Source organism: Macaca mulatta, chromosome 8 (genome assembly GCF_049350105.2).
Source record: "Macaca mulatta isolate MMU2019108-1 chromosome 8, T2T-MMU8v2.0, whole genome shotgun sequence".
Classification (NCBI taxonomy): Eukaryota; Metazoa; Chordata; class Mammalia; order Primates; family Cercopithecidae; genus Macaca; species Macaca mulatta.
In genome coordinates, this window is record NC_133413.1 from 91,139,186 (window position 1) to 91,160,080 (window position 20,895).

Here is a 20,895-nt window from a genome sequence, read left to right on the forward strand (position 1 = left end):
CATAGCGTACTAGAGCCCAGAACTCCTGGACTCAAGCAACCTCAGCCTCTTGAGTAGCTGGGACCACAGGCAAGTGCCATCATGTCGGCTGGCAGCAACAATTTTTGTGTATCATTCAGAAAATTTTCATCCAGACACCTGTATATCCCATAGACATTTTTATGCAAATAGGAGCAAACTATATAGACCTTAGCTTGCACCTTGCTTTTTTTGTTCAATGACGCATCTTGGAAATATTCCCAATTTTATTTCTTAACTTTTCCCATTTTATTTCCAGTGAGACATATTTCTCCATGGCAGGAACTTTGTTGTAAGTATTTTCTTTTCCTCTTTGCCTTACAGTGTCTGAGAGAATACTCTTGACATACGAGGTGTGTAAAAACGATTCTGGGGTTGATTAGTTGGAATGTCAGTCTGTTCCTGGCAAAATGGGGGAAGAAGGAAAGGTTGTAATCACATAGAATAACTTTTATTGTTCATTTCCAAAAACATGAGAATTGGAAAGAGTACACTGGGTCTTGTGTAGTATTTTTCTTAGCCTCCAACTGCTTGAAATTGACAGCAAATCCTTGTATTATTTGGCATGTTGGTTGCCCCAGCTCCCCTCATTTGTCATTCAGTGGCGAGCTGTGCCTTTGGATCACCAGGTCTTCATAACCTCATATTAATGACTGATGCTCTGTGATAACAGGGCATGAAGGGAGCTCCGGAAGTCAACGATGACATTCGTATCGATCTGTTGGCACACACTATACAGCCTTGAAAATTGTCCTTCATTTAAAAGGCCGTGTATTAGGATAGTTGAAATCACATACAACAGTCCTACTACTTTTTACACTACACCCTTTGTTGAGCTTTTATAGCCTTGATTTGAGAAAAATTTTTTTGTTACTCAAATATCTATGCATTTTATCATTTAGAAATAATCATACCTAGGGGACTGCATTGTGGTGCAACCTTTCAAACATTTGAAAAGTCCCTCGCATAGTTTCAATAGTGAGTTACTACCATTTCCTACTGAATAAAGATTAAGTTTCTTAGGTCGGGACATGATCACAGCAAATCTTGAATGTTTATTTGCGTCCAAGAATCCACGTGTCAGCAAAGTAGACTCTCTGTTCCCCAAATGTGTCTTCACTGTCTGGGCCTTTTTTCCCCCTTGTTTGCCTGTCTGAAGTTCCACCTATGTCTTAAGGTCCAGCTTCAATGCTCCCATTTGGATTCAAGCTCGCAGACTGTGCGCTACGCTGTGTGCAGAGATGCGCCCATAGCTCTGGGGAAACAATATGGGTAAGGCACGTTTTCCTTTCTACCAGCAGCTCTGTGGGTAATGGCGGCCACAGTCAGGTGGGCAGTGCTGCAGCGGAGGCCTCACATGGGCTGCAGGAGAAGAGGGAGGGATTGGTTAGTACTGGAGATTAATTTGTGGTTTCCCAGAGGTGACACTCGAGTTGTTTTTTTAAGAGTCTGAAGACTTATTTGGACAGATGCCAGGAGTGGAAGGATATTCCAGAGCTGAACAAAGGCTGTATTTTCTAATGATGCTGGCAAATAGCCTGTGTCTAAAGGGTTCGGTGTGTGTGGAAGCGGCTAGAGCTAACCAGGTTTAGGTTCTGAAGAGCCCTGATTTTCTCAGAGCTCAGGAGTTTGGAATGGAAGAGGTCATGCGTGGAGTCTGTGCAAGGGAGGATTGGATGGATAATGACTGTCTTCATCAAAATAGGGAACGTGAGAGGTTAGGCAGGGAGAGAGGAGAGAATTACATGGGTCTCATACACAATGAGTTTATGGTGCATCAGGAACCTCTCCTTGGTGATTTCTAGTAAGATTTGGGAAGCTCAGAGGGGTCAGGAATGGGGCCCTGGGAGTACAAGTTAACAAAAGCATTTTCTCCTCTATGAACAAAATGATCTTGGGTTAACTTTCTAGCCCTGTTATCCTGGAAACCTGCTAGAAGTGCTAGCTGTGTGACCAGGTAACACCGCTGATGCTAAGAAGGGCTTATGATTGGTAAGTGCATATGGACAGGGAGGACCAGGAGTGAATCTGACTGTGCAGGGAGGAGGCATAGCTTCGGGCTTCATGGGTGGCCTGACTTGCAATGGGGCACTCTGCTTGCTGGGACCCGAGAGCCGTGGCTCAGTAGAAATAGTTCCTGACGTGTAGGGGCCAGGGAGGCTTCTGCACCCACCTGTATGGTCTCAGGCCCTCATATCTGACCTGTGACTCAGGCCCTTAAAACTAACCCATGGACTTCTGGGAGTGCTCCTCCTGCTGTGCTGTTTCCTGCTCCATTCCTCAAGTGAAGCCAGCATTGGGTGAGGCTTCTTGGAGTCTGTTAAGTTCTCTTAGCTTAGCCTCAGACTATCAAGAGTGGACATCGCAGGAAATAAGTCAGATTTATTTATATGTGACAGGCAAGATTTCTACTGTTCTGACATATTAAAGAGAATATTCTGGCTTTGTGTGATCGACTTGTTCCTCCATTGATCTCCTCCAGTGAGCCAGGCATGCGTCCTTAGCACCCAGCACATCAGTGCCGGTCACATGGCAGGCAATGCTCAGGCAGTAATTGTTGCTTAAAAGAGATCAATAAATATTTGTTGATTACTTTCCACATTTCAAGTACCATGCTGGTTTCCAGGATACAAATTCATGTCAATATACAATATACTCTTTCTCTCAAAGAATTCACATTCTATTAGACAGAAAACAGAATTTTGTCACAGTGTGTGCAAAGGGGAATGATGAATGAATGACTCGCATGGTTGATATTATTGTCTTACAGTAGCAAAAATAAACCCTCAATCAGGACCCATTCTGTATAGTATGTTTTTGTTACTTCTTTTCAAATTTATATTTACATTGTCAGATTGTCCTATCTCTCTCCCTACCAATGAGTCACTAATTGTAGTCATGGTCATCATTTTCACCATCATTGTTGTCATACGCATTGCCGTCATCACTTGGAGAGCACATATTGCTTGCCAGCGACTGTGCTAAGTGACCTAGTGGGATTATCTAGTTGAATCTTCTAACAGCCCTATGAGGTAATTACTAAAATTATCCCCATTTTACAGATAAGAAAACTAAGTTGGGTAGAAGCAGGATTCAAAACTGGAAGGCTGACTCCAGAGCCCACTCTCTACCATCCTGCTTCTTGCTGCCCTCACCTCAGGTATTGAGGTGGGCTGTGAAATGAAGCCTAGGCATTTATGTGCTGGAGCCCTGAAAGCTACATCTTGTGTATACATGGAAATAAAGTAAATGGTTCTTCAAATGTTTCATAGGTACAGTAGATTTAGGACAGTTGTAGTAACAATGTCTAGTTCTCATTTACAAATATCCTAAGTGAGAAATCAAAAATGTTCCCCTCCATGTAGGACTTTAAAACTTTTTAAAATTTTTGTGGGTATATAGTAGGTGTATATGTTTATGGGTTACAAGAGATAATTAGATACAGACATGCAATGGGTAATCAGGGTAAATGGGGTATCCTTTCCCCCAAGTATTTATCCTTTGTGTAACAAACAATCCAATTATATTCTTTTAGTTATTTTAAGATGTATAATTAAATTATTTTTGACTATAGTCACCCAGTTGTGCCAGCAAATACTAGATCTTACTATCTATTATTTTTTTGTACCTGTTAGCCATCTGCCCTTCCCCCACAGCCTCTGGTAACCATCCTTCTATTCTCTATCTCCATGAGTTCAATTCTTTTCATTTTTAGCTCCCACAAATAAGAGAGAACATGCAAAGTTTGTCTTTCTGTGCCTGGTTTATTTCACTTAACATAATGACCTCCAGTTCCATCCATGTTCTTGCAACTGACAAGGTCTCTCTCTTTTTTTTTTTTTTATGACTGAATAGCACTCCATTGTTTATATATACCACATTTTCTTTATTCATTCATCTGTTGATGGACACTTAGATTGCTTTCAAATCTTGGCAATAAACATGGGAGTGCAGATATCTCTTCAATATACTGATTCCTTTCTTTTGCGTATATACCCAGCAGTGGGATTGCTGGATCATGTGTTGGCTCTATTTTTAGTTTTCTGAGGAACCTCCAAACTGTTCTCCATAGTGGTTGTACGAATTTGCGTTCCCACCAACAGCGTACCAGGATTCCCTTTTCTCCACAGCCTCGCCAGCATTTGTTACTGCCTGTCTTTTGGATAAAAGCCATTTTAACTGGGGTGAGATGACATTTCATCGTAGTTTTTGATTTGCATTTCTCTGATAATCAATGATGTTGAGCACCTTTTTAGATACCCGTTTACCATTTGTAGGTCTTCTTTTGAGAAATGTCTATTCAGATCTTTTGCCCATTTTTATGTCAGATTATTAGATTTTTTCCTTATATATTCTCATTAGTGATTCCTCATCAGATGAGTAGTTTGCAAATATTTTCTCCCAGTTTGTGGTTTGTCTCTTTACTTTGTTGATCGTTTCCTTTGCTGGGCAGAAGGTTTTTAACTTGATGTGATCCCATTTGTCCATTTTTGCTTTGGTTGCCTGTTCTTGTGGGGTATCAATTTTGTTTGTTCACGCATAAAGGAATAAAATGTTGGCCCTAAAGTTAGAAATTAATATATAATATATTTTAGGTAAAGCTCAGGCTATAAGACTTTTTTATTGTACTTTACTATACATGGCAAGTTTAGTTTTATTGTATCCTGGTGGAAATCTAGGATAATTTTTTTTGACTTTTTAAAAAAATTTTTTATTATACTTTAAGTTCTAGGGTACATGTGCACAACGTGCAGGTTTGTTACACATGTATACATGTGCCATGTTGGTGTGCTGCACCCATTAACTCATCATTTACATTAGGTATATCTCCTAATGCTGTCCCTCCCCGCCCCCCTACCCCACGACAGGCCCCAGTGTGTGATGTTCGCCTTCCTGTGTCCAAGTAATCTCATTGTTCAATTCCCACCTATGAGTGAGAACATCCGGTGTTTGGTTTTCTGTCCTTGTGATAGTTTGCTGAGAATGATGGTTTCCAGCTTCATCCATGTCCCTGCAAAGGACATGAACTCATTGTTTTTTATGGCTGCATAGTATTCCATGGTGTATATATGCCACATTTTCTTAATCCAGTCTATCATTGATGGACATTTGGGTTGGTTCCAAGTCTTTGCTATTGTGAATAGTGCTGCAATAAATATACATGTGCATATGTCTTTATAGCAGCATGACTTATAATCCTTTGGGTATATACCCAGTAATGGGATGGCTGGGTTAAATGGTATTTCTAGTTCTAGATACTTGAGAAATCACCAGACTGTCTTCCACAATGGCTGAACTAGTTTACAGTCCCACCAACACTGTAAAAGTGTTCCTATTTCTCCACATCCTCTCCAGCACCTGTTGTTTCCTGACTTTTGAATGATTGCCATTCTAACTGGTGTGAGATGGTATCTCATTGTGGTTTTGATTTGCATTTCTCTGATGGCCAGTGATGAGCATTTTTTCACATGTCTGTTGGCTGCATAAATGTCTTCTTTTGAGAAGTGTCTGTTCATATCCTTTGCCCACTTTTTGATGGACTTGTTTGTTTTTTTCTTGTAAATTTGGTTGAGTTATTTGTAGACTGTGGATATTAGCCCTTTTTCAGATGAGTAGATTGCAAAAATTTTCTCCCATTCTGTAGGTTGCCTGTTCACTCTGATGGTAGTTTATTTTGCTGTGCAGAAGCTCTTTAGTTTAATGAGATCCCATTTGTCAATTTTGGCTTTTGTTGCCATTGTTTTTGGTGTTTCAGACATGAAGTCCTTGCCCATGCCTGTGTCCTGAATGGTATTGTCTAGGTTTTCTTCCATGATTTTTATGATTTTAGGCCTAACATTTAAGTCTTTAATCTATCTTGAATTAATTTTTGTATAAGGTGTAAGGAAGGGATCCAGTTTCAGCTTTCTATATATGGCTAGCCAGTTTTCCTAGCACCATTTATTAAATAGGGAATCCTTTCCCCATTTCTTGTTTTTGTCAGGTTTGTCAAAGATCAGATGGTTGTAGATGTGTGGTATTATTTCTGAGGGCTCTGTTCTGTTCCATTGGTCTGTATGTCTGTTTTGGTACCAGTACCATGCTGTTTTGGTTACTGTAGCCTTGCAGTATAGTTTGAAGTCAGGTAGCGTGATGCCTCCAGCTTTGTTCTTTTAGCTTAGGATTGTCTTGGCAATGTGGGCTCTTTTTTTGGTTCCATATGAACTTTAGTTTTTTTCAGTTCTGTGAAGAAAGTCATTGGTAGCTTGATGGGGATGGCACTGAATCTATAAATTACCTTGGGCAGTATGGCCATTTTCACAATATTGATTCTTCCTATCCATGAGCATGGAACATTCTTCCATTTGTTTGTGTCCTCTTTTATTTTGTTGAGCAGTGGTTTTTAGTTCTCCTTGAAGAAGTCCTTCACATCCTTTGTAAGTTGGATTCCTAGGTATTTTATTCTCTTTGAAGCAATTGTGAATGGGAGTTCACTCATGATTTGGCTCTCTGTTTGTCTGTTACTGGCGTATAGGAATGTTTGTCATTTTTGCACATTGATTTTGTATCCTGAGACTTTGCTGAAGTTGCTTATCAGCTTAAGGAGATTTTGGGCTGAGACTATGGGGTTTTCTAAATATGCCATCATGTCATTTGCAAACAGGGACAATTTGACTTCCTCTTTTCCTAATTGAATACCCCTTATGTCTTTCTCCTGCCTGATTGCCCTGGCCATAACTTCCAACACTATGTTGAATAGGAGTGGTGAGAGAGGGCATCCCTATCTTGTGCCCATTTTCAAAAGGAATGCTTACAGTTTTTGCCCATTCAGTATGATATTGGCTGTGGGTTTGTCATAAATAGCTCTTATTATTTTGAGATATGTCCCATCAATACCTAATTTATTGAGCGTTTTTAGCATGAAGGGCTTTTGAATTTTGTCAAAGCCTTTTCTGCATGTATTGAGATAATCGCGTGGTTTTTGTCTTTGGTTCTGTTTATATGCTGGATTACATTTATTTATTTGTGTATGTTGAACCAGCCTTGCATCCCAGGAATGAAGCCCACTTGATCATGGTGGATAAGCTTTTTGATGTGCTCCTGGATTAGGTTTGCCAGTATTTTATTGAGGATTTTTGCATCAATGTTCATCAGGGTTATTGGTCTAAAATTCTCTTTTTTTGTTGTGTCTCTGTCAGGCTTTGGTATTGGGATGATGTTGACCTCATAAAATGAGTTAGGGAGGATTCCCTCTTTTTCTATTGACTGGAATAGTTTCAGAAGGAATGGTACCAGCTCCTCTTTGTACCTCTGGTAGAATTCGGCTGTGAATCCGTCTGGTCCTGGACTTTTTTTGTTTGTTAGGCTATTAATTATTGCCTCAATATCAGAGCCTGTTATTGGTCTATTCAGGGATTCAACTTCTTCCCGGTTTAGTCTTGGGAGGGTGTATGTGTCCAGGAATTTATCCATTTCTTCTAAATTTTCTAGTTTATTTGCATAGAGGTGTTTATAGTATTCTCTGATGGTAGTTTGTATTTCTGTGGGATAGGTGGTGATATCCCTTTGTGATTTTTTATTTCATCTATTTGATTCTTCTGTCTTTTCTTCTTTATTAATCTTGCTAGCAGTCTATCAGTTTGTTTTATCTTTTATTGGTCTATCTTTTCAAAAAACCAGCTCCTGGACTCATTGATTTTTTGAAGGGTTTTTTTGTATCTCTGTCTCCTTCAGTTCTGCTCTGATCTTAGTTATTTCTTGCCTTCTGCCAGCTTCTGAATGTGTTTACTCTTGCTTCTCTAGTTCTTTTAATTGTGATGTTAGAGTGTCAATTTTAGATCTTTCCTGCTTTCTCTTGTGGGCATTTAGTGCTATAAATTTCCCTCTACACACTGCTTTAAATGTGTCCCAGAGATTCTAGTATGTTGTGTCTTTGTCCTCATTAGTTTCAAAAAACATCTTTATTTCTGCCTTCATTTCCTTATGTACCCAGTAGTCATTCAGGAGCAGTTATTCAGTTTCCATGTAGTTGAGGAGTTTAGAGTGAGTTTCTTAATCCTGAGTTCTAGTTTGATTTCACTGTGGTCTGAGAGACAGTTTGTTATAATTTCTGTTCTTTTACATTTGCTGAGGAGTGCTTTACTTCCAACTATGGTCAATTTTGCAATAAGTGCGATGTGGTGCTGAGAAGAATGTGTGTTCTGTTGATTTGGAGTGGAGAGTTCTGTAGATGTGTATTAGGTCTGCTTGGTGCAGAGCTGAGTTCCATTCCTGGATGTCTTTTTTAACTTTCTGTCTCATTGATCTGTCTAATGTTGACAGTGGGGTGTTAAAGTCTCCCATTATTACTGTGCGGGAGTCTAAGTCTCTAAGTCTCTTTGTAGGTCTCTAAGGACTTGCTTTATGAATCTGGGTGCTCCTGCATTGAGTGCATGTATATTTAGAATAGTTAGCTCTTCTTGTTGAATTGATCCCTTAACCATTATGTAATGGCCTTCTTTGTCTCTTTTGATCTTTGTTGGTTTAAAGTCTGTTTTATCAGAGACTAGGATTGCAACCCCTGCCTTTTTTTGTTTTCCATTTGCATGGTAGATCTTCCTCCATCTCTTTATTTTGAGCCTATGTGTGTCTCTGCACATGAGATGGGTCTCCTGAATACAGCAAACTGATGGGTCTCGACTCTTTATCCAATTTGTCTGTCTATGTCTTTTAATCGGAGCATTTAGCCCATTTACATTTAAGGTTAATATTGTTATGTGTGAATTTGATCCTGTCATTATGATGTTAGATTGTTATTTTGCTCATTAGTTGCTGCAGTTTCTTTCTAGCATTGATGGTCTTTAGAATTTGGCATGTTTTTGCAGTGGCTGGTCCCGGTTGTTGCTTTCCATGTTTAGTGCTTCCTTCAGGAGCTCTTGTGGGGCAGATCTGGTGGTAAAATCTCTCAGCATTTGCTTGTCTGTAAAGGATTTTATTTCTCCTTCACTTATGAAGCTGGATATGAAATTCTGGGTTGAAAATTCTTTTCTTTAAGAATGTTGAATATTGGCCCCCACTCTCTTCTGGCTTGGAGAGTTTCTGCTGAGAGATCCGCTGTTAGTCTGATGGGCTTCCCTTTGTGGGTAACCTGACCTTTCTCTCTGGCTGCCCTTAACATGTTTTCCTTTATTTCAACTTTGGTGAATATGACAATTATGTGTCTTGGAGTTGCTCTTCTTGAGGAGTATCTTTGTGGCGTTCTCTGTATTTCCTGTATTTGAATGTTGACCTGCCTTGCTAGGTTGGGGAAGTTCTCCTGGATAATATCCTGCAGAGTGTTTTCCAACTTGGTTCCATTCTCCCTGTCACTTTCAGGTACACCAATCATGTAGATTTGATCTTTTCACATAGTCCCATATTTCTTGGAGGCTTTGTTTGTTTCTTTTTACTCTTTTTTCTCTAAACTTCTCTTCTCACTTCAGTTCACTCATTTGATCTTCAATCACTGATACCCTTTCTTCCAGTTGATCAAATCGGCTACTGAAGCTTGTGCATGTGTGACGTAGTTCTTGTGCCATGGTTTTCAGCTCTATCAGGTCATTTAAGGACTTGTCTACACTGGTTATTCTAGTTAGCCATTTGTCTAATCTTTTTTCAAGGTTTTTAGCTTTTTTTGTGATGGAATCAAACTTCTTCCTTTAGCTCGGAGAAGTTTGATCGTCTGAAGCCTTCTTCTCTCAACTTGTCAAAGTCATTCTCCGTCCAGCTTTGTTCCATTGCTGGCGAGGAGCTGCGTTCCTTTGGAGGGGGAGAGGCGCTCTGATTTTTAGAACTTTCAGCTTTTCTACTGTTTTTTCCCCCATGTTTGTGGTTTTATCTACCTTTGGTCTTTGATGATGGTGACGTACAGATGGGGTTTTCGTGTGGATGTCCTTTCTGTTTGTTAGTTTTCCTTCTAATAGTCAGGATCCTCAGCTACAGGTCTGTTAGAGTTTGCTGGAGGTCCACTCCAACCCTGTTTGCCTGGGTATCAGCAGCGGAGGCTGCAGAACAGTGAATATTGCTGAACAGGTGCCTCCCAGTTAGGCTACTCAGGGGTCAGGGACCCACTTGAGGAGGCCGTCTGTCTGTTCTCAGATCTCAAACTCCATGCTGGGAGAACCACTACTCTCTTCAAAGCTGTCAGACAGGATCATTTAAGTCTGCAGAGGTTTCTGCTGCCTTTTGTTTGGCTATGTCCTGCTCCCAGAAGTGGAGTCTACAGAGGCAGGCAGGCCTCCTTGAGCTGTGGTGGGTTCCACCCAGTTCGAGCTTCTGGGTCACTTTGTTTACCTACTTAAGCCTCAGCAGTGGTGGGCGCCCCTCCCCCAGGCTTGCTGCTGCCTTGCAGTTTGATCTCAGACTGCTGTGCTTGCAAGGAACAAGGCTCCGTGGGTGTGGGACCCTCTGAGCCAGGTGCGGGGTCTAATCTCCTGGTGTGCTGTCTGCTAAGACCGTTGGAAAAGCACAGTGTTAGGGTGGGAGTGACCCGATTTTCCAGGTGCCATCTGTCCCCGCTTCCCTTGGCTAAGAAAGGGAATTCCCTGGCCCCTTGCACTTCCCTGGTGAGGCAATGCCTCACCTGCTTCAGCTCACGCTGGGTGGGCTGCACCCACTGTCCTGCCCCCACTGTCTGACAAGCCCCAGTGAGATGAACCCAGTACCTCAGTTGGAAATGCAGAAATTACCCGTCTTCCTCGTCGCTCACGCTGGGAGCTGCAGACTGGAGTTGTTCCTATTTGGCCATCTTGGAACCGCCCCCTAGGATAATTTTACTTTCAACTCTATGCCTTAAAGAAGTTTACAGGTGTTCTTGTAGGTTTAAGTGCATTAGAGTGTGCTGCCTATTAATACTGAATTCTTTCAAGCACAGGAGAGTGGAAAGACACTTAATCTGCACAATTTCCTTGACAATGCTTGAAAGTTCCAGAAACACTTTATTTCTCTTCCTTTTTTTTTTTTTTTTTTTTTTTTTGATATGGAGTCTTGCTTCGTCACCCAGGCTGGAGTGCAGTGGCACTATCTCGGCTCACAGCCATCTCTGCCTTCTGGGTTCTAGCAATTCTTGTGCCTCAGCCTTCTGAGTAGCTGGGATGCTGGGATTATAGGTGTGTGCCACCACGCCTGGCTAATTTTTGTATTTTTAGTAGAGACAGGGTTTCCCTGTGTTGGCCAGGCTGGTCTCGAACTCCTGACCTCAAGCAATTCTGCCTCAGCCTCCCAAAGTGCTGGGATTACAGGTGTGAGCCACCGCACCCAGCCCCTTTTCTCATTTTTGTAACTGGCTCTCCACATATCCCTCCACTCCCTTCCTTTGATTTACTTGAGGAAAGACAGCTCGCTTTCACTTCTACTCCCCTCCCCTCCATCCCACTTCCTGTACGAGGCTGCTGTGGAGCAGTGCAGTGGCAGGGAAGGCCGACCCAAGGAATCTCTTTACACTCCTGTCTCTAAATCCCCACAGCACCACAAATACAAGACCATGTGCTTAAGAAGGGTGTCAATATAATATATTGTCCGAGGGGGACACTTTTTTTTTCTTTGTTTTTTGAACAGACAGAGTTCCACTATATTGCTCAGGTTGGTCTTGAACTCCTGGGCTCAAGTAATCCTCCTGAGTAACTGGGACTACAGGCTGAACTGATTGAATTACACCAGGACACCAGGCACAAGTGGCAGTCCCAGCAAGCTCAGATGAACTGTCACCTTAGTAAAAGAGGCATTTACTGAAGGACTGTGGATGGCAGAAGAAACACAGAGCGGGCAACAATTTAAAATTGACCTCCTTTTTTGTTTTTTTCTTGAGACAGAGTCTCGCTGTGTAACCCAGGCTGAAGTGCAGTGGCGTGATCTCGGCTCACTGCAAGCTCCGCCCCCCCAGGCTCAAACGATTCTCCTGCCTCAGCCTCCCGAGTAGCTGGGATTACAGGCACACACCAGTATGCCTGGCTCATTTGTGTATTTTTAGTAGAGACAGGGTTTCACCATGTTGACCAGTCTGGTCTCGAACTCCTGACCTCAGGAGATCCACCTGCCTTGGCCTCCAAAAGGGCTGGGATTCCAGGTGTGAGCCACTACGCCTGGCCTGGCCTTCTTGAAAGCCCCTTAGTGTCACTGCCTTAGGAGGTCCTCAGGAGACATCTGGTTTCCCAGGCCTCTCCCTGCTGCTTGTGGCTCATGTTAAGGGAGGTGGGGAGAGGGTGATGTGAAAAGTCCTTTGTCTGCACTGTCCAGGACAAAATAACCACGTGTGGCCATTTTCATTTAAATTAAACTAATTTAAAAATTCATTTTCTCTGTTACATCAGCCGCAGTTGAAGCACTTGGTGGCTGCCGTATTAGACGGTACAGAATGCAGAACATTTCCATCATCACAGAAAGTTCCATGGGACAGCACTGTCTTCTCACCTCTCCCTGCTTCCTTCCTTAGTTCTGGGTTCCTTATCCTCCCTGACACACACACACACACGCACATGCACTGCCTGACTGTCCAAATTCCATTTGTGTATTGCACAGAAAAATGGGCTATTCAGGCTGCATCTAAAGGGCTTTTCTTTCCACTAAAGAAGAATTGTCAATGTTCTCTGAGGTGTTTTCCTAAAAACCAAAGACCTGTCTGCTTTGGGAAGAATTATCACTGTCTCCCAGAAGGCAGAAGTGTCTACAGTCCGTTCTTGTTTCTCTAAAATTATGACATTGGTTTTCAAATGTGGCACATTGAAGCCATTTTATTACTTTATCATCATACGGTGGATAAAGAAGTACAAGAAGTTCTAAGTCAAATCCTTTGTTTATTTGGCTATAAAAAGCAAAGAGAAGAAAATGAAAAAAGAATTACAGCTCAGCCTTAGGCACGACATCAGCTTTTAAATGGAACATATTTGACTTGTACTGAGGAATAGTCTGTCTGCACTGTGTTGAATAATTTGCCAGATGGCCGTCCAAACAAATGAACTGAAGCAAAACAGGCCAGATTTATGGTTTCTTTGCAGTCAAAAATAACTTTTCTATTATTAAAAGTAAATAATTTCATATTGAGGTGCTGTGGCTTACATAAGAACAATTTGTATTGAGAGGTACGCTAGAAAATAGAGTTATACTGCAGAAGTCAGTAAACATTTGCCTCAAGAAGAGATTATTCATTTTGTCTAAGCAATGCGCCAAGGGTGTATATTTATAATCAGTTTTTCCAATTGATCATCAGATTGTAAAAATTCTAGTACCTAAGCTTCTACTGAGACATTTATTGCTGGATTTTTCTCAGAAAATCCTCTTCCTTCCATTGCTATCATCTCAAAACAAACAAAAACGTAAAAAGGGAGATGCATTCTTTGAGTAACCCATTTTATAATTTTTTAGTTTTTTGCAGGAAGATCAGACTCCATGTAACTGAAGTGGCCTTGTAGTTTTTAGTTTTTATTCTGTTTATTCATTTAACAAACTTCCTTTTTTTCTTTTTTTCTTTTTTTTTCTTTGAGATGGAGTCTTGCTTTGTTGCCCAGGCTGGAGTGCAGTGGCGTGATCTCGACTCATTGCAACCTCTGCCTCCTGGGTTCAAGTGATTCTCCTGCCTCGACCTCCCGAATAGCTGGGATTACAGGCATGTGGCACCATGCCTGGCTACTTTTTGTATTTTTAGTAGAGATGGGATTTCATCATGTTGGCCAGGCTGGTATCGAAACTCCTGGCCTCAAGTGATGTGTCCACATCGGCCTCCCAAAGTGTTGGGATTACAGGTGTGAGCCACCATGCCTGGCACCTTTCTTTCTGAGACAGGGTCTCACTATTGCCCAGGCTGGAGTGCAGTGGTGTGATCTCAGCTCACTGCAACCTCCACCTCCCTAGTTCAAGGGATCCTCCCACCTCAACCTCCTGAGTAGCTGGGACTACATGTGTGTGCCACCATGCCCAGTCAATTTTTGTATTTTTTGTAGAGACAGGAGTTTCACTATGTTGCCCAACTGGTCTCGAATTCTTGAGTTCAAGCAATCTGCCTGCCTCGGCCTCCCAAAGTGCTGGAATTACAGGTGTAAGCCACCACACCCAGCCTCATTTAACAAACTTTCAGATACATTTTGATGTGTATGTCCTTCTAGGCAAGTGACAAGTGGGGGTGGGTGCCATTAGGGCTGAATTGCGCAGGGACCCACGCAAGCAGCATTGGCAGGATTTAGGGTGCATGAAGAGTGCATTGAAAGAATGCACTAGTAACTGGGGGAGACTCGTTAGGTGCCATTAAGAAAGTACAGGCAATAGAGGATGGTGGCTTCCACTCAGGTGGGAGCAGTGGAAACAGAGAATTGAGGCAATTTAAAAGATATATAGGAGATAAAATCCACTGGACTTCGTAATGGATTTGCTGCAAGAAGTGAAGGAGAGAGTGGTGTCAAAGATAACAGTGGGGTGAGAGGAGCCCATGATACTGCAAGGTAGTCTAGTTGGAGGAAAAGAATTCCAGAGAGGCAGTGAGAAGAGCACCAGAACAAACCTCTGGTATGGTCTCACCAAAGGGATATATGACTGGAAAGTGGGAGCAACGCCTAATATGTTGAGTGGGATTTCCAAATAGAGTGAGCTGCGCCCTGCTTTTCAGAGCATGCTCCAGGGAGAGGCCATCATGGTGCCAGAGGGGCTGGGCAAGTGAGGTAGTGTGGCATGGCAAAGTCTAGATAGGTCAAGAAAGCCCTTGAGTTTCCTAGGGCACCAGAGAGAGGCGGGAGGGTTGAGGCAGGGCCGGACACTGGAAGGGTCCTTAGAGAGTAATGTGGGATATGTCAGTAGATGTGGCATGGGCTGTGCCCCTAGAGACCACAGCATGACCATGGCACTAAGAGTGGGTGATGGATGGTAGGAACAGAAGTCCAAGGACCTCATGGAATGGGTTTCTCTCCAGTGGACCACAGTATATATGACTTTTGGGGATCAGAGACCATCAGTCTCACTACTTCCTGCCGAATGATGCATAAACGGCCATAGGAAAAGGGGAAGGGGAAATTGGGTTGACTGAGTTAAATCAGGAACAAAAGAGCCTTGAGGAGATCCTAACTTGGTAACAGTTCAGTAACTTGGAGAACGGCTGGGTTAATCATAAATGAAGTTGACATTAGTCAGCATTTGGAAAAAAGAATACATTCTGAAGGCCAGGCAAGGTGGCTCACGACTGTAATCCCAGCACTTTGGGAGGCCGAGGCGGGTGGGTCACCTGAGGTCAGGAGTTTGAGATCAACCTGGTCAACATGGTAAAACTCTGTCTCTACTAAAAATACAAAACCGGGCGTGGTGGCGCGCACCTGTAGTAGCTGGTAGTCCCAGCTACTCAGGAGGCCGAGGCAGTACAATCGCTTGAACCTGCGAGGTGGAGGTTGCAGTGAGCCGAGATGGCATTATTGCACTCCAGCCTGGGCTATAGAGTGAGACTGTGTCAAAAAAACAAAAACAAAAACAAAAACAACAACAAAAAAAAACAAAAACATTTTGAGCTTTACCTTATAGCAAAATATTCTAGATAGTTAAGAAAAAATTAGTATAAATAAAAGGCAAAGAAAATATAAGGGAAATATTATTTGACACCTGAAATGTGAGAGGCCTGTCTAAGCTGTGGGTGGGCTGTGAAATTTTAAAGCAAACCACTGACAGATTTAATGATACAAAGATTTTAAAATGTGCAAGCAAAAATGTGTCATACCTGAATTTAAAATGCACGTACATTGCAAAAACAATTATAGCAAATAAGACAGAAGTTTAAATTCTAACAATAGAAAGAACTCCTACTAATACATAAGGAAGGGTTAAGATCCCAAAAGATAAATAGGCAAAGGATGTGAACTGACAAATTGTAAATATAAATTGTAAATGTCTGACAGAGAAAACTGTTTAACATAATTAGCTTTTATTTAAGAACTACAAATTGACTGGTCATGATGGCTCACACCTGTAATCCCAGCACTTTGGGAGGCCGAAGCAGGAGGATTGCTTGAGACCAAGATTTTGAGACCAGCCTGGGTAACACAGTAAGACCCCCATCCCTACAGAAACATAAAAACCATAGCTGGTTGCAGTGGCACGCACCTGTAGTCTGGCTGCGGAAGGCGGAGGCAAGAAGATCATTTGAGCCTAGGAGTTTAAGTTTGCAGGGAGCTATGACTGTGCCACTGCACTCCAGTCTAAGCAACAGAGCTAGATTCTGTCGAAAGAAAAGAAAGAGAAAGGAGAGAGAGAGAGAAAAAAAAAGAGAAAAAGAGAAAGAGAAAGCGGGAGGGAGGCAGGGAAGGAGGAAGGAAGAAAGAAGGAAGGAAGGAAGGGAAAAAGGAAGGAAGGAAAAATTAAAACAAGGATGACATGCTTTTTAATATCTATCAACTTAGGACAGATTTTAAAAAATGATAATACTCCTTGCAGATGAGCCTACAGAAAGACACTCATTCACTTTGCCGCTGGGAGAGTAAATTGAGCCAAATCATTTGGATAGTAATCTGGCAACTGTAGTAAAAGTTTAAAAGAGTGTAAAATTGGAAACAACATACATTTTCCAAATAGGAGAATATTTAAGGAAATCAGTGTATATCTACATGCGGTACTATTACACAGCTATTGAAATGAAGGCATTTGAAAATATTTAATGATGGGGGAGTTGCATATGCTATAATGTTAAGTGACTAAAGGCAACATGCTGAATTATATATACAGTGTGATCACAACTATGCAAATAAATATGCATGGAAATAGCTTGAGAAAAATGTATCAATCTACCAGTGCTTATTTGTGAGGGTGGTAGTTATCTGATACTCTTTCTACTTTTCTGTACTTCTATAGTACAGAGTTAACTTGAAACATTAGAAAATAATCTTTGTTAGAAATAAAAATGTACTTTTAGCTTACTACAGCTAACTGACGGCTTCTGCTATAATGGTTCAAGATGCTTTTTTGAGACTGTTTTTTTTTTTTTTTTTTTTTTTTTGAGACGGAGTCTCGCTCTGTCGCCCAGGCTGGAGTGCAGTGGCCGGATCTCAGCTCACTGCAAGCTCCGCCTCCCGGGTTCACGCCATTCTCCTGCCTCAGCCTCCCGAGTAGCTGGGACTACAGGCGCCCGCCACCTCGCCTGGCTAAGTTTTTGTATTTTTAGTAGAGACGGGGTTTCACTGTGTTACCCAGAATGGTCTCGATCTCCTGACCTTGTGATCCGCCCGTCTCGGCCTCCCAAAGTGCTGGGATTACAGGCTTGAGCCACCGTGCCCGGCCTAGAGACTGTTGATTACTCAGAGAAATACTTTGGGGGAGCCAAAAAAATACTTTCATGGCTCTCAATATGTGCCAGGCAACATACTAAACACGTTACACATATTAACTCATTTATAACTCTCGATACTCATATGAGACAGGTCACATTATTATCCATATTTTATGCTGCAGGAAATTGAGGCACACAGAGGTTACGTAATTTCTCCACGGTCACACAGTTAGTAAATGGTGAAGCTGGGATTTGAATTCAGGCAGTATGGCTCCAGTTTTCCTACCCTCTGTGCTCGGTGAGGCTATGTTTAAGATAATAAGCAACCCTTTTTTAACTTTATTTTTGAGGTAGGGTCTCACGCTGTAACCCAGGCTGGAGTGTGGTGGTAGAATCTCGGCTCACTGCCGCCTCTGCCACCCAGTAGCTGTGACCACAGGCGCTCACCACCACACCTGGCTAATTTTTTGTGTTTTTGGTAGAGATGGGGTTTTGCCATGTTTCCCAGGCTGGTCTCCAACTCCTGACCTCAGGTGATCTGCCCATCTTGGCTTCTCAAAGTGCTGGGATTACAGGCGTGGGCCATCACACTTGGCCCCTTTTATAACTTTAAAAATAATTTTTTCATAGGTGGTTTTCAATGGCCTAGATAATAGATAACCTTATCTTTCAGAAAACAAGTAAACAATGGAACTTTATGAAAACAAACTGACATCAAACAATACTAAAATGTCAAATGATATTCATGGTCATGAATCTCCTCTGTGAACCAAGGGAGTTAAATTAGATGATCTTTCAAATCCCTCCTGGGTGTAATAACCCATGACTGTATTTATTAGCAAGAAAAATGGGTTTTGTATCCTGTACTAGAAATGGTAAAATTATTTCTTCCACCAATCATTTCCTTCCTAACCTCACACCGTTTTTTTTGGTTTTTTTTTTTTGAGGCAATGTCTTGCTCTGTTGTCCATTCTGAAGTGCAGTGGCACAAACAGCTCACTGCAGCCTCAATCTTCCTGGCTCAAGTGATCCTCCCATCTCAGCCTCCTGAGTAGCTGGGACTACAGACACGTGCTCTCATGCCCGGCTAATATTTTTATCTTTTGTAGAGATGGGGTCTCCCCATGTTGCCCAGGCTGGTCTCAAACTCTTGGGCTCAAGTGATCTGCCCACCTCCACCCACACTTTATTATTAGGTTGGTGCAAACATAATTATTAGAGAAACTTCCATGTGGGCCCGAACAGTACACTCTCACCCCTCCCAGTTGGTTGGAGCAGGGGAAGATGGCTCTCCCTTGTTAGGCCAATCAAATTCTCTCAAGTTTGGAATTGGTGCTCCAAAATTCTAGTCCCCTCTTGACTGCATGCGTTGGGAGGTCATGTAGGCCTCTGCTGGCCATTTTCCACCACGTGCTGGAAGAGCAGAAAAGGCAGCTATGTAGGGTGAGGAGGGAAGAGACCCTAGAGAAGAGAGGAGTCTTGATCCTGCTGCCCCTGGAGACTGGATGACAGGATGGGACTGGAAGGGCAGTGTGGCTGCCTATTTCCCAAATCCTTTCTCACTCCTGATTCCAGGCCTCTATGTGGCCTGACAACATCATCTGACCAGGGGTCCCACAGAAGACACCATGTGTCCTTTCAGTAAATCCCCACTTGTGTTTGCTTGGTCGAGTTTGAGTGGGATTATTACTTGCAGCCAAGCACATAAAATGCATGGGTGCAGCTGGTTTCCAGCACCTCTGGCTGTAGCCACAAGGTGAACAGTGAGCAATTTTCCTTTAGCTGAGCTAGCTGAGCCATTCTGCAACATCTGACATGAATTGTTTTTCTGGGATGATCTGGGCATTACAGTGAAATCAGCTAAAGGAAGGAATGTATCAAAAACTAGGAATTGCTGTGCAGATGATATTAAAAGAGATTGTGAGCGACCTGCTAGCCAGCTGGCTGACTGAAGGCTTTGGCCTGGGGTCTGAGGCTAGTTTGCAGGTTTAATTTGGAGGTGAGCACACTTGATTGTTTTCAGGTTACCCAGGCTTACTGTGCTTTGGAGAATTGATTCACAACCAACAAACTTGTGAGAAACTCATGGATCAGCCCACAGGCCAGCGTCCTAATGCGCAGGGAGATGCCTGTGTTGTTCAGAGCATTAGGTCTCAACCGTGCGCAGGGGGCGCCCCTGGTAACACAGGGAACTTCCCTGTGCCAGGCACTTGGCCAGTCCCTGTGCAACACTCTCCAGCCTTGTGCTGTGCTCTGTCCCTCTTGCTCTTGATACCATAGATGCCTTGGCTGGAGCTGGCTGGAGCTTGTCAGGCATACTTGCATATAATTAAATAAAAAGATATAAATGGAATCAAGTCCCAGAAGAAACAGTTAAAGAAGTCAAACGTGGCTGCTTCTGGGAGCATAATGAAGGGGTGAAAAGGGACAGCAGCAGGGACCTGCTTTCACTGTAAGCTTTTTACTACCCTGATTTTTTTGTAACTGTGTGCATATATTACACAGATACAAACAAATAAACGATGACTATCATACCTAGATCCTTCTCCTAAAATAGTGTCTATTATGCCTTAATGCCAGCCTGGATTCTCTCTCCTGTGTTACTGACACAGATCCTAATAGTCTCATTCCATTTACTCTGCTTGCTTGTAAGAGCACAGGCCTATGTTGTAATTTATTTCCTTTAGAAGCATTCATTTTTGTTCGCTTATTTATTGAATTGCTATGTGCAAGGCATTTCTACATGAAACAGTAACCATGTGATTGCACACTTTGTCCTGTATTGGCTAATTATTATGTAATCAATATAGTCATTTGGAGTTGGCCATTTTGAGAATGTACATATTCTAAAGAAACTTTAAAAATGTGGCTTTCCAAATAAATGTCTATGCCAGTCTTTAAAATGTTTCCTTATTTCCTCTGCTTTGTTCCAGCACTGGCAGGTTGAAGGCAGAAAGCACATCTGAAGCCGGAAGAAATGCTGTCTGAACAATTTGTTCATCCATTCATTAAAAAATGTATCGATCATCTATTATATGCCTGGTAGAGTATGACACAAAGTGGGTAGAACACACAGGACATGGTCTTCACCCTTAGGAAATGTAAGTTCTTGCAGGGTATTTTTTGAGGGGAAGGTAGCTTGCATTTTTACACTAAAAAAAATCATTACCTCCTCAGCTGTTTGCTGCAGCATCCCTTTGTATAGGATTTAGTAAAAACTTGTTTTGCAAATGTATGCTATCCACACAACTTTGCAGGACAACATCGAAGGCCCAGATTCTCAGTATCTTTTTCTGCTGCCCTGCCCCTGAGGGTTCTGCCGTGTCCCGGTCACTGAGACCCGGAGAGCCTCTGGGACCCTGGGAGCAGAGGGCTGGGGAGGGGCGCACTTGCAGTCTGAGCACAGTATGTGGAGGCTGCTCTGCCCATCCCTCCTCCACGGCAAATGTGGGCACTGAAAGTCAGCTTTGCAGAAACCCACTTTCAGGAGCCCGAGGCCTGAAGATGACAATTCCAGGCTGGCTTAGCTTCAAAATAGGTATTATTTTCCCTCTGTTTGCCACGTTGTCTACTTGTTTGGGACAAAAGTCAGCAGCACAAGGTCAGCAGCTAACATATCTGGACAATCATTGCTAAGGCTTGCTAAGGGAATG

General features: G+C 42.5%; 1 long non-coding RNA gene across 1 annotated transcript; it reads left to right on the top strand.

The window, feature by feature from the left end:
- The first annotated feature begins 275 nt into the window (after positions 1-275).
- On the top strand, positions 276-20,331 carry LOC114680285 (uncharacterized). Its single transcript, XR_003732416.2, has 3 exons — positions 276-310; positions 1,196-1,290; positions 20,176-20,331. It is a non-coding gene; the product is annotated as an uncharacterized LOC114680285 (long non-coding RNA).
- The last annotated feature ends 564 nt before the right edge of the window (positions 20,332-20,895 follow it).